The sequence below is a fragment of the Pinus tabuliformis genome, chromosome X, assembly GCF_031772625.1.
Source record: "Pinus tabuliformis cultivar Carrire ecotype Pingquan chromosome X, CPIR1, whole genome shotgun sequence".
Lineage (NCBI taxonomy): Eukaryota > Viridiplantae > Streptophyta > Pinopsida > Pinales > Pinaceae > Pinus > Pinus tabuliformis.
In genome coordinates, this window is record NC_142308.1 from 1,016,458,146 (window position 1) to 1,016,472,065 (window position 13,920).

The 13,920-nt window shown below is 39.1% G+C and overlaps 1 protein-coding gene across 5 annotated transcripts in view; it reads left to right on the forward strand.

Annotated features, from left to right (window-relative positions):
• The window catches only part of LOC149143192 (putative mitochondrial import inner membrane translocase subunit TIM21), a 376,722-nt gene that overhangs the window by 10,315 nt on the left and 352,487 nt on the right, over positions 1 to 13,920 (forward strand). The window contains exon 1 of one of the 5 annotated variants that reach the window (XM_089453287.1): positions 752 to 885. The exons of 3 other annotated variants lie outside the window; for them this stretch is intronic. The gene's annotated coding sequence lies outside the window, so the exon portion shown is untranslated. Of the gene's footprint in view, positions 1 to 751; positions 886 to 10,544; positions 10,679 to 13,920 lie in introns of those variants that run through there. One more of the 5 variants, XM_089453286.1, reaches the window with a different exon arrangement.

A 13,920-nucleotide genomic window follows, 5' to 3' on the forward strand; every position in this document is an offset into this window, starting at 1 on the left:
GCTGTTTAGCTATCTCCACAATTAGCGATGATGAACACAAACCCTCCTTCCTTCCTTCTCCAACAACCAAGAAACACGAATGAAAAAAAGAAAACCCAAAATTGCTTAAAGCCTGACAAATTTCATCGGCTTGGCAATTTTTAGGTTATGGCATGACAAATTTTTCGGGCCAAAAAGTCGGCGATGTTATCAACATTAATTTGAGGCTGATCTAGAAAAAACATGGAAAAACAAGAAAGAGGAGTTGTATTAGTATTACTTCTTATTTCATTCATTTTTAGAGAAATATAATCATCTCACTTGTGTTAAATTTTCAGATTGTTCTATGTTGTATCAATTTCTTTAGCTCTATGTTGCAGGAAACGTGGGGGGGGGGGGGCCCGTTTCCGGCTGGAAACCGGTATGAAACGCGGAAACGCGTTTGGTATGGCTAGGAAACGCGTTTCCGACCGTACTGCCACATTTCCCGAAACGGAAACGTGGCAGTGCGGCCGGAAACGCGTTTCCCGGCCATACAAGCCACGTTTCCCAGTTGTAATGTGTGTGTTTTTTTTTAATTTTTTTAAAATTTGTTTTTAATTTTTTTTTAGGTTTCCAGTAAATTCTAGAAGCCTATTCTAAACTTATAAAAGAGAAGTTTGTCTCATTCTCTCATCACACTATTCAGCAAGTCGTTTCTCTTGGAGACTGACAGTTGTTTCAGCTAGGGTGTTTTGAGCAGTGAGCAAAGTAGATTTCAGCAACAAGAGAAAGAGATTTCAGCAGCAAGAGAAAGAGATTTCAGCAGGAGATTTCAGTAGCAGCAGATTTGGCTCAGCTACAGCCATATTTCTCTTCTCTTTTCTGGCATTTCGGGGTAGTTTCAGCCACAGAAAATTAATTTGGGTAAGCCACATTCATTTTGTTAGTTTTTTCTTACTATTTCTTCAATTTTTCTAGGGTTTATGCAGCCAAAAATATGAAAAACGTTTTTTATTTATAGATTTGTTTTTTAAATTTATTTTTGCAGCAGATTTGGCTCAGCTACAACCATATTTCTCCCGTTTTCTGGCATTTTAGGGTAGTTTCAGCCATAGAAAATTAATTTGGGTAAGCCACATTCATTTCTTAGTTTTTTCTTACTATTTCTTCAATTTTTCTAGGGTTTATACAGCCAAAAATATGAAAAACGTTTTTATTATTTAACTTTTTTATTTACAGATTTGTTTTTTTAATTTATTTTTGCAGCAATGGCTTCCAGCCAAAGTGCAGCTGCAAGTTCAAGCCCTAGGGCCAACCCAAGGGCTGAATATTATCCTCTTTGGAGGCATGTGATGAAGCTTCAAAGATGTGGAGGTGGTGGCTCATGGGAATGGCGATGCAATCTTTGCAATAATACGTACAAGGGCTCCTACTCAAGAGTGAAGGCACATCTATTGCATGGAGGAGGACAGGGGATTTCAGGTTGCACAAAAACATCAGATCCGTTGGCAAGGAGGGCATATCAAAGAGAGCAAGATGAGGCGGATGGTACTAAGAGAAGGCATGATGACCTTACTCAAGCTCCATCTAACATTGAGCCAAGGATTGTAGCTGAAGCAAGAAAGAGGAGAGCTGGTCACACTCAACAACATGAACAACCAGCACCCAAAAATACCAGAGGCCCAGGGGCATCCCCTTCAGTTCAGGATAGCAGAATTGCTAGATTGGTGAATGTGCAAGCAAGAGAAGAAACTGATTCCAGAGTGGCTAGGTGCATTTATGCATGTGGTATCCCATTCAATGTTGTTCGCTCTCCTTACTGGCAAGATATGATAAGGGTAGTTAACAAAGCTCCTCAAGGGTACAAGGGGCCCAACTATGAGAAAGTCAGAACCCAGCTTCTCAAAAATGAGAAGGACCTTGTGGAAGACATTTTAGTTCCAATTCGTTCTTCCTGGAGTAGCTCTGGGGTTACCATAGTCTCAGATGGTTGGACAGATATAAGGCGCAGACCATTGATAAATATCATTGCTACTTCCCCCAAAGGAGCAATGTTTATCAAGGCAGAAGACTGCTCAGGAGAGGTGAAAGATGCACAGTGCATTGCTGATGTTATTATAAAAGCTATTGAACAAATAGGGCCTAACAAGGTGGTGCAAGTTATCACGGATAATGCACCGGTTTGCAAAGATGCAGGTTTAATTATTGAGGGGAGGTATGACCACATCTTTTGGACACCATGCATTGTCCATAATCTGAATCTGATCTTAGAGGAGATCGACAACAAAGTTTCCTGGATAAAGGAACTCATAGGGGAAGCAAGGGAGATTATCAAATTCATCACCAACCACCACCAGTCTCAGGCCATATTTCGAGAGTACTCGAAATTGGAGTTGTTAAAAGTTGCTGAGACAAGATATGCCTCAAACTTCGTGATGTTGCGCCGCCTTGTTGAGGTTAAGCATGCATTAGTTTCTATGGTGGTGAGTCAACTTTGGATTGAGTGGAGACAAGCAGATTCAGAGCGGGGATCTATGGTGCGTAGATTGTGCCTAGATGAGGATTGGTGGAGCAAGGTAGATTTCTTGCTAAAGTTCACAACCCCTGCATTTGAGCTTCTCCGGAGTGCTGACACTGACCAACCTTTCTTGGGAGAGGTATATGATGGCATGGATTCCATGGTTGAGAAAACTATGGAAATCATTTCGCAGGAGTCTCCACAACTTTTGTTTGTTGATGATCATTTTGCTGGTTTGATCAAGAAAATCATTGTTGATAGGTGGAACAATTTCAATACTCCATTGCACACTTTAGCACATGCTTTGAACCCCAAATTTTATGATGAGGAGCTTATTGCTAAAAGCAATGGGAAGAGGAAGGCACCCCATAAGGATAGAGAGGTGGCTACTGGGGTGAAAAAAGCCCTTATGAGAATGTTTCCTTCTCATCTACATAGGGAGGTAAAGGAGGAATTTGCCAGTTTTGCTGCAGGAATAGATGATTATGCAGATATATCAACTTTGGAGGAGAGAAGCACCATGAATCCAGTTAGGTGGTGGATTTGTTATGGAGCAAATGGTGTACATTTGCAAAACTTTGCCATTCGTATTCTTTCACAAGTGGCAAGCTCTTCATCAGCAGAAAGGAATTGGAGCACTTATGGTTTTATTCATTCAGTGAAGTGCAATAGGTTGGGCTCACAGAAAGCAGAGGATCTTGTTTATGTGCACTCCAACCTTCGCCTTGCATCTCGTAGGGGTCCAGAATACAACAGTGGTCCTTCTAAAGAATGGGATGTGGATGCAGAAAATCCTGATTTGGATCTCTCTCTTGCTGCCCTGATTATTGAGGCCGAATCTGGAAGTGGAATTGGTGCATCATCTTCTTCAGCACTACCATCCACTGTTGAGCATTGTGCTGCTTCTATTTTTGATGAGGATTGTTATGATGAGGATTAGTCTTTTGTGACTTGTCTCTATAGTTCTTGCAGCCTTATAGTCTTTATTGTACTTGCAGCCTCATATACTAATATAAATAAAGGCTGATTTTGAGATTTTGCCCTTGGATATATAATAAAGGTTGCTTTTGGATTTTCCTATATTTTTATTTTCATTATGTGATCATTCATGACTTATGAGTAAATGTGATGTAAATTTAATCTTAATGTTTAAATTTAATTATAATGTATCATTAATGCTTTATGATTGCACATATATATAATAATAATTTTTAAATATTTTTAATATATATATATATATATATATATTTGCATTTCCCCGTTTCCAAAATTTGGGGAGGTTGCGTTTCGTATCGCTTCCCGTTTCGGAAACTCGTTTCCGTTTCCCCGTTTCGTGCAACTTAGCTTTAGCCCAATTCAATACTTCAATTAGCAATCTTTCCAATTACAAATAGTCTTTACAATCATCAATAATAATTGAAGATAGAATAATAAATGCAATGACAAAGGAGACAATCAACACATCGACAAGAGACACTAGGTTTGGTCAAAGACCAGGGAAAAAACCCCACTAGGGGGGAAACCCTTTGAAATTCTTCTTCTATTAGATTGTCATAAAATGTTCAGCATAGAGTACAATGAGCCAAATGCAATATCATCCAACAACCCAATAACATTCAGAAATATATTTCCAGCATCAAAATATATCAAAGATAACTTTTCTTGTTTGCGGTCAACTACGGTCAACGGTTAAACTTCTCGGTCACATGGAGGAGGAGCTGTGCAAGAAACTGAATGCTTCTCGTCGCTCCCTTGAGCATGCAAGCCAACGATTGTAAGCCAAAACCCTAAAAATAGATGAGAGCTCGGACCTTGTAATTTCAGACCTTTGCAAACTTTTTTTGTCGTCCCAGCCTCAGACCTGTGCGAACCAATCAATGAAGAAGAGAAGACGAAGATGCTTGGTGATGTCCAAATGAGCTTGAGTCACTTGTATTTATAGACTTCCAAGGGTGTCCAGTTTACTTTAGGGTTGCCTTGTCCAAATGTGCATATGTGGGTTTTTCTTCATAAGTACAATTTCCCTTGTCCAAATTTGATGATTTTTAGGTCGATTTTGGTCGTCTCGAAAAGAGGAATTCAATGCAATCATCTCCATCAAATAAGTTGTCCAAATTGGAATTTTACCCTAGGTTCATAATTTAACAACTTGCTCACATATTGTGCATTCTAAGTGAGAATGTTGTACCTTGCCAATTTCCCGTGGATTTCCCCCTCTTCCATAGTTTTCTAGATCAAGGATGTATATCCATGTGAATATATAACAAAATTAAACAACATAATCATCTGCATCTAGTTCCTCTCTCTATGTGTGTGTGTATTCATGTACATACATCCATGTGAATCCAAACCATTAGACATAGGCACAAACATGCAAAGTTTTCTTTTGTATTTAGTATTGTAAGAGTGTATAACAAATTGGTACCGAGTACAATACATATATGAACCCAAATATATTCACATTGACCCTCTAAATGGTTTGCAAAAGTCCAAAACTAAATCATACTATGGTCTACAATAAAGTCAAACAACATAATCATTTGCATCTAGTTCCTCTACATTCTTTGCATGGGTATGCTTGACATCTTGACTCAATGCCCTTGAAGATTTGATACCAATATCCTTATCTTGTGGCTATGGATGTGGTCACAAGTTATCCAAGATAAGTCCATTCATGATAGAAGGGGGGCATCATTAAATAGATCAAAAATAGATTTTAGGGTAGCTTTAGGGTTTTAGTTTTTTTTTCCCACTTTTGGGTGAAGGAAGCACACTAGAGACAAATCAAACCTAGTTGGTTCTAACTAGTTTTGGCCTGAATTAGTCAGTTTTGAACGGTTCAAATTGGTCAAAACTAGTCATGTTCGATTTGAGGGGTTTGTTCAGCCCAAAAGCCCCCAAAACTAGTCTAACAAGCTAGTTTCACTGACTCCAATGATCATTGGGGCATTTAAACCAAAAAATTCCAACCTCAAGGCCACTAGCCATTCTAATACTAGTGGCATTGTTTCAAGAAGCTAGGAACTATCACTGCAAGAATGTACATTCATTTACAACAAGTGACACCTTAGCTTACACTTTGAGGAAGTAATATCAGTGAGATTGTCGTATTTATAAATATCAAGCCTAAGTTGTGTCAATTAAGGTAAACTAAAATCTATGCATTTGGATAAAATATAAACAAAAATAACATAGTTCTTTGCTTTTTCAAAGAAATTGACTTTTAGTCACCCACATATTAGGCATTCCAAGGGAAGACACTAGTACCTTTTCCCTCTAAACAGAGTCCCTCGCAAACTGCTCAGTGCTAGTGCTACCCCCAAAACAATGGGAATAATTGCCAAATGGAAGACTTCCTCAACTTGCCCTTGTTTGTCAGAAAATACTGAAGATACCTCAAGAGTTCTTTGCTTTTTCAAAGAAACTGACTTTTAGTCATCCACATATTAGGCATTCCAAGGGAAGACACTAGTACCTTTTCCTTCTGAACAGAGTCCCTCGCAAACTGCTCAGTGCTAGTGCTACCCCCAAAAGAATGGAAACAATTGCCAAATGGAAGACTTCCTCAACTTGCCCTTGTTTGTCAGAAAATATTGAAGATACCTCAAGAGAAGTAAGGAATTTCTCAAAAATCTCCTCGAGGGAAACCATGTGTTTATGTTCTAGGCAACATCACATTGCTTCAAAAGCACCTTGCCCTCAGGAAATATATTAACAAAGTGAAAGAAGAATGCCATTCCAAATTCTTTGGATTTTCCTTGCTAAAAGAATCAGCTTGTATAATGACAGAAGATGGTGTTAGTTCAAATGGTGGGTTGCATGAACCATCCAGTCATGGTCCTCTCTAGACAACTCACAAGACAAGGATGTCCAACCAAGAGAGGTCCTCATTCTTGAAGATAGGAGTACATATTTTGCAGCACCCAGGTTGACCATTGCTTGAGGACAAAAAATGTTGGGAAGGGGGGACTGTAATGTCCCAAATTGATTAATTGGCCAAGGGAGGACGGATTAGCCTATCCAACTCCGTAAGCTATAGTCTTGATAAAGGGGGAAGACCCAAATTTTCAAAGTTTGGGGCAACATTGGGTGAATTTTGGTCTGAATGGGGAAAAAAGCTCAAATATGGGGTTGCATTGCCACCCCTCACATTTGAAAAACCCCATGGGGAAATCTATAAATAAAGTAAAGTTGGATTCATTTCATGAGGATCAATTTGGATTGGAATATATCTGATTTTCTTGAGCTTGAGGCTTTGAGGGTTTTAAGACCCCTTCTCTTTAGTGGAGGTGATCCCACCCTATCTAGTCCTTTTGTCTAGTTTCGGTGGAGGTGATCCCACCCTACCTAGGCACCTAATTTTCTTGTTCCAACACAGAAATGGAATTGGAGCATCTTTGATTTGGTCAGGTGGACTATCTAATTATCAAGAACCATACGCAACAAATCTCTCTCTGTGAATTTTGGTGGGAAAATTTTGTATCAGAAGGGTCTGTTATGGGCACCCACATTTCAGGCTGAAGCTAAGTTAGGGCACTGAAGCCCTAGTTGGTTCAAATAACACCTCCACAAGTTCTATGAGGTCATGAGACACCTTTTGTGGTTTCCTATAAGCTCAATTGCATTTTGAGCTATTAGGGATAGGGTTGTGGGTCATCTGAACAATTAACGAAGGTTGCAGGCTGCAGGGCCTCTGGACAGGGTTATAGGGTCGAGAACTGGGCCGCTCTCTTCGAGAAGCATCAATTCATTGTTTCAAGAAGCACCAAATCTCTGTTATGGTACACCGAAGATGCAATAATGCTAAGTTTGTTGCAGAGAGTAGAGGTGTTGAGAAATCAATGCATGCAAGGATTAGGGTTTGATTCCTCTTTTCTTGATAATTACTTGTGATTTATGTTGGCTTCTTTTACTTCTTTATTATGTTATGTTTTATCAAGCAATTACCAAAATAAAATATATGAAGATCATGAGAAAAGGGAACAAAAGATATAGGTACTCATCCACGGAAAAACCCTTATCTAAGGGAAAACCTAGTCCAACTCTTCCACTAGTAGATTCAGATCAATATGAGATAATCCAAGACCCTTTTGACCTAGACAAAGACCTCTTCCAATCACCAAGTTACCCTTCCTTCAAGTAGATGTATTTTGCAAACATATCCAAGTGTCAGCTCCCTAGATGTAGTTTCAATCCAGAATTTTGGTCCCCAACTATAGAATTTCGGACTTGCAACTACTTCAGAATTTCGCCCCCTAGCTACTCATCCAGAAACCCTAGAAGACTTCGCACGTGTGAGAGAGAAATACCCAAAACTTTGATTTTGTCTTTCCCAACTTCTTTCTTCCTTCTCCTTGCCCTTCACTCTTCTTTTCTTGCCTTAGAGTTGCATATTGAACTTGTGAGTGAATTGATGCCAAATAGGTCGAGTCGCACTTCTATTTATATTGCTTCTGCTGGGTTGAATAGCCCTAATTCAGGCCGACTTCATCAGGACAAGGCTAACTTGGTGTGGAGGTGAGAAATGACATTTTTGACTCAAAAATAATTCTTTTACGTGATATAAAAGCCCAAGAAGGGTCTAATAAATATGATAATGACTCTCTTGACTCTTAACAAAACCTAGAAGCCTTCAATGGAGGCTTTGACCTAGAAAATAAATAAAAGAGCATGAAACCCATGCTTCAAAAATATTTTTCCTTTACAATAAAATTTATTTTCTTTTCTTTTGACAAATACAATTACGAAGACTGACACTAGTTACATTCTTCAAAACTCCCTCTTAACTAGGGAGATGTTCATCATTATATATACATAAGTACATGGAATATCTCAAAATGATATGATCTATGAAGAGTCACAACACACATAGTGCTACAGATAAGATCCCTGACCAAGGTATCTAATCGGGTGGGACTAAGGTGTGTACCAAGCTTTAGCCACTCTAGGTACCATCAAGCTTTAGCTCTAACACCAACCCAGGGATCTAGGTGTGTATCCAAGGTCGGAGCTCCAAGACCAATGCCACCCTCCCTACTTCGAGATCTAGACATCATCACAGGCCAGCCAGATGTCCTCCCAAGCATCTTGTTACCCCAATATGCTTCATCTCTCCCTATCTACTAAATCTGTAATATCAACCAATCCAAGCATGCTTATGAAATATTCGAACTTCTTATTTGGAAGAGACTTTGTCAACACATCAACTACTTGTTCATTTGTTGGAATATATTGTAGCTTCACGACCCCATCCTACACCAAACTTCTAATGTAGTGGTACTTGTTATTGATATGCTTCGTCCTGGCATGAAACACAGGGTCTTCAGACATCTTGATGCTGCTTTGATTATCACAATTTATCACTGTAGGATCCAACTACCCTCCAAACAAATCTGACAAGAGTTTTCTTAACCAAACTGCTTCTTTTCCTACTTCACATGCAACAACATATTTGGCTTCAACACTACTTAAAGCAACATGATCTTGTTTTCTACTTATCCACAAAATCATTGTGGATCCCAAACTAAAACAACCACTGACAATACTTCTTCCATCTGTCTCATTACCACCCTAGTCAAAGTCGGTAAAGCTTACTAGTTTAACTCCATTTCTTTCATACTTTAGGCAATGATGAATTGTTTCACGTAGGCATCTCAAAATGTGCTGGAAACTATCCAATGGTCATGACGAGGCTCTCACTGAAATTGACTAAGAACGTTCACAACAAATCATATATTAGGTCTTGTGTTTACCAAGTACATTAAAGAGCCCACCAACTTATGATAACTTGCGGGATCAATGAGACTAGAGTCAAAGCTTCTCAACTTCTTTAAATTTGTGGTCATGGGAGTAGCCATAGGCTTGGAATCCATCATACCAAACTTTTGTAACATCTTGATTATGTACTTTCCTTGACCAAGATATATCTCACCAGGTTTTTGCCAAACTTCCAAGCCCAAATAGTAGTGCATGAGTCCCAGATCTTTCATTTCAAATTCAGTTGCCAACAACTTCTTACATTATATAATTTTGCGCTCCACACCTGTAATAAATAAATCATCCACATATAAAAGTATAATAATTGGTTCATTCTTCACTATCTTGATGTAGAGGTTTGCATCAACAGAATTTTTGACAAAGCCAATCCTTAAAAGATAGGCATCCATTCTTGCATACCAAGCCCTAGGAGCTTGCTTCAAGCCATATAGAGCTTTCTTTAGTCTGCAAACATGAGTTTCCCTGTTATTTATCTCAAATCCTTTTGGTTGTTCAATATATACTTCTTCATTAATGGTTCCATTTAGGAAGGTTGTTTTAACATCCATTTGATGTATATTCCATTCCATAGTTGCAACTAGCGAAACCAAGGATCTAATAGTAGTGTACCTGGCAGTAGGAGCAAAGGTTTCTTCATAATCTATTCCTTCCTTTTGAGAGAAACCCCTTGCAACAAATCTTGCTTTGTATTTGTCTATGCTTCCATCAACAACATGTTTGATCTTGTAAATCCATTTGGAAGTGACAACAAATTTGTCACTAGGTCTAGGAACGATTTCCCAAACCCCATTCTTCATGATAGATTGGTATTCTTCCTACATTGATTTCTTCCATTCTTCTTGATGAGTAGCTTCTTCAAAGGTAGTTGGTTCTGCTTCGATTAACTTCGTCATGTATGTTGCATACCCTGAGTATCTTTTCGGTCTTTTTCTTTCTCTGAAAGTTCCTTTTGCTACTCCATGTCCTTTGACATCTTCAAGTGTAGATTTTAACCAATTTGGCCTCTTCTTTGTTTCAGGAATGATTGTAGGTTGGATAGGTTCACTTGGTCCTTCTTCCTCTAGGTTTGTAGGTGACTTGTCATGTTGCTCTTCTTCTTCAAATACTGGTACATCTTCTTCATCGGACTCGATAGGTATATCCTTGGATCTTTTGTAGGCATGATTTTCATCAAATATAACATCTCTACTAACTTCAATTCTTCTTTCTTCTTTGATGTATATTCTAGAAGCCTTTGATGAAAGGCTATAATCAATGAAGATACATTTTATACTTGTAGAGTCTAACTTCTTTCATTTGTCTTTTGGAGCACGAATGTATGCGGGACATCCAAATATTTGGAGATGGTCTACACATGGCTTCTTCTCGAGAATGCTTCTTTTGGTGTCATATTATCAAGGATTCTACGAGGACTTCTATTTTGTATGTATACTATTGTCATGGCTGCTTCTCCCCATAGAAATTTTGGTAGGTCTTGATCAAATATCATAGTCCTTATGCATTCTTCAATGGTTCTATTCTTCCTTTCTGTTACTCCATTATGTTCGAGGTTGTAGGGAACAATGAGCTCCCTCTTAATGCTTGCTTCTTTACAATATGTTATAAGTTCTTTTGAAGTGTATTCACCTCCATTGTCGGATCTTATAGTTTTTATCTTTTTTTTGGTTAGGGTCTCAACTTCGGATCTAAACTCCTTGAACTTCTCAAATACTTCATCCTTTGTCTTGAGAAGATAGAGCCATGTCTTTCTAAAGTGATCATCAATGAAGGTCACATAATATTGGTGGCCTCCAAGAGATTTATTAGACATGGGCCCACATACATCATAATGAATGAGGTATAATATCTCCTTAGATCTTGTGTCACTGCTTGTAAAGGGTTTCCTAGTATTCTTTCCCAAGGCACATCCCTTGCATACTCCTTCATGGTCCTCCTTGATGTTGGGGATGCCCTTCACCATTTGACTTAGAGAGGGTATTATCTTGTAGTGAATATGTCCATATCTTCTATGCCAAAGTTTGATGGGACTAATTTCCATATGAACAAGGGCTTGAGGAGATGGAGTTATAACTCTATATAATCTTCCTTCATGAATCCCAATAACTCTTGCCTTCCAAAACTTTACTGCCTACAAAAGCAATTCTATCTCTTGTATCTTCTAAACAAGAAATGGAAATTAAATTCTTTTTCAAACCTGGGACATAGAGGATGTTGTTGAGGTGTAGCTTCGCTCCAATTTCGAGCTTTAATGATGTAGATCCAAGGCCCTTGATTGCATAGTTGTTGTTGTCTTCCAAAATCCATTGCATGTGATGATGATCCTTTTGATAGAGTATGAAGTTGTCCACTTTCTCCTGTCATGTGTCTTGAGGCTCCACTATCAATAATCCATGCATTGTCATCATCAAGTGTACCTGTAAGTGCAACCAAGAATCCTCCACTCTTGACTCTCCTAGATAGATTGTAGATGATCCTTCCAACCAAACTTCCTATAATTTTCATGAGATTGAGTCCCATCTTCAAATAACTTGCCATTGAGAGAGTGATATTTTCTTCCAAGATTGCTTTTCCTTCCTTCAAATGATAGCCAACAAAGTGATCTTCAAATAGTCCTTCTTTCACCTTAGCTTTGATACCATGTTGAGAAATCAATGCATGTAGGAATTAGGGTTTGATTCCTCTTTTCTAAATAGTTACTTGTGATTTATGTTGGTTTCTTTTACTTCTTTATTATGTTATCTTTCATCAACCAATTGCCAAAATAAAATGTATGAAGATCACGAGAATAAGGAACACAAGATATATGCACTCAGCCTGGGCAAAACCCCCATCTATGGGAAAGCTCAGTCCAACTTTTCCATTAGTAGATTCAAATCAAGATGAGACAATCCAAGGCCCTTTTGACCTAGACAAAGACCTCCTCTAATCACCAAGTCAACCCTTCCTTCAAGTAGATGTTTTTGCCAAATTCTTCAAGTGTCGTCTCCCCAGATGCAGCTTCAATCAAGAATTTTGGCCCCCAACTACAGAATTTCACACCTAAAACAACTTCAGAATTTCAGCTCCCAACTACTCGTCTAGAAACCCTAGAAGACTTTGCACGTGTGAGAGAGAGATGCCCAAAACTTCAATTTTGTCTTTCCCAACTTCTTTCTTCCTTCTCCTTGCTCTTCGCTCTTCTTTTCTTGCCTTAGAGTTGCAGATCGAACTTGTGAGTGAATTGATGCCAAATAGGTCGAGTTGCACTTCTATTTATATTGCTTCTGCTGGGTTGAATAGCCCTAATTCATGCCAACTTCATCAGGACAAGACCGACTTGGTGTGGAGGTGACAAATGGCATTTTTGACTCAAAAATAAGTCTTTTACATGATATAAAAGCCCAAGAAGGGTCTAATAAATATGATAATGACTCTCTTGACTCTTGGCAAAACCTAGAAGCCTTCAATGGAGGCTTTGGCCTAGAAAATAAATAAAAGAGCATGAAACCCATGCTTCAAAAATATTTATCCTTTACAATAAAATTCACAGAGAGAGATTTAGAGTCCAGACCAAATCATAGATGCTCCAATTATACCTCTGTGCCAGAACAAGAAAATCAATTGTCTAAGTAGGGTGGGATCAACCCCACCGAAACTAGACAAAAGGATTAGATAGGATGGGTTCACCTCCACCGAAGTTAATCAAAGAGAAGGGGTCTTAAAACCCTCAGAGCCTTAAGCTTAATAAAATCATACATATTCCAATCCAAAATGATTCTCATCAAATGTATCCAACTTTCCTTTATTTATAGATTTCCCCATGGGGTTTCTCACATGTAAGGGTGGCAATGCAACCCCCCCCCCCAATTTGGGCTTTTTTGCCCCAACCGACTCAAAATTCACCCAATGTTGCCCCAAACACTGGAAAATTGGGTTTTCCCCATTTATCAACATTATAGCCTACAGGGTTGGATAGGCTACTCCGTCTTCCACTGGCCAATTATTCAATTGGGGACATTACACTATATCTTTTGATAGATGACCCACCTTCCTTTAAGAAGTATGCTAGGTGGATGAAAGCATTGATTAGAGCATGGGTGGAGAGTGTTACCCACCACCTGTGGGTAGTATGCATAGGAGAAAAATTTTCTCCTATATGGTCCTCAGCCAGCAACCAACAACCCCTTTCAGCCACCAGATAACTCGATGTGTTATTATCTCCACCACCTAAGCCAACCATGTGGTCCCTCGTCTATCTGTTATGATGGTATGTTTGAAGTTGGGTCTCCTAACCTCGAAGGTACGACTTTTCATTTGTATAGTTGAGTAATTTTCCTTCCTTTTCATGGACACTTTTGGGTATGTATCGGTGGGAGGATTTGTCGGAAAGAGTGGGCTAGGTTTTTATTTTTGTCTCCACTGCATGATTTTGTGGTTAGCCTTGTACCCTAGTCCCGTGGGATCTCCTTTACTGGCCACTAGCTTTAGGGTTGACACTACATGGGAAATCTCGATTTTGGTTGCATGGCCCCGCTTCCTGACACCATATACATCACTCCCTTCCACTCATTTAACCCCATTCATCTTTTTTCCCATCGGGGTCCACATGTGTCCACTAGGTCCACATAGGGTTATCCTCCCCCTCCCCTTGTCCACACCTTGGGTCGGGCCTGAAACGATGCCTA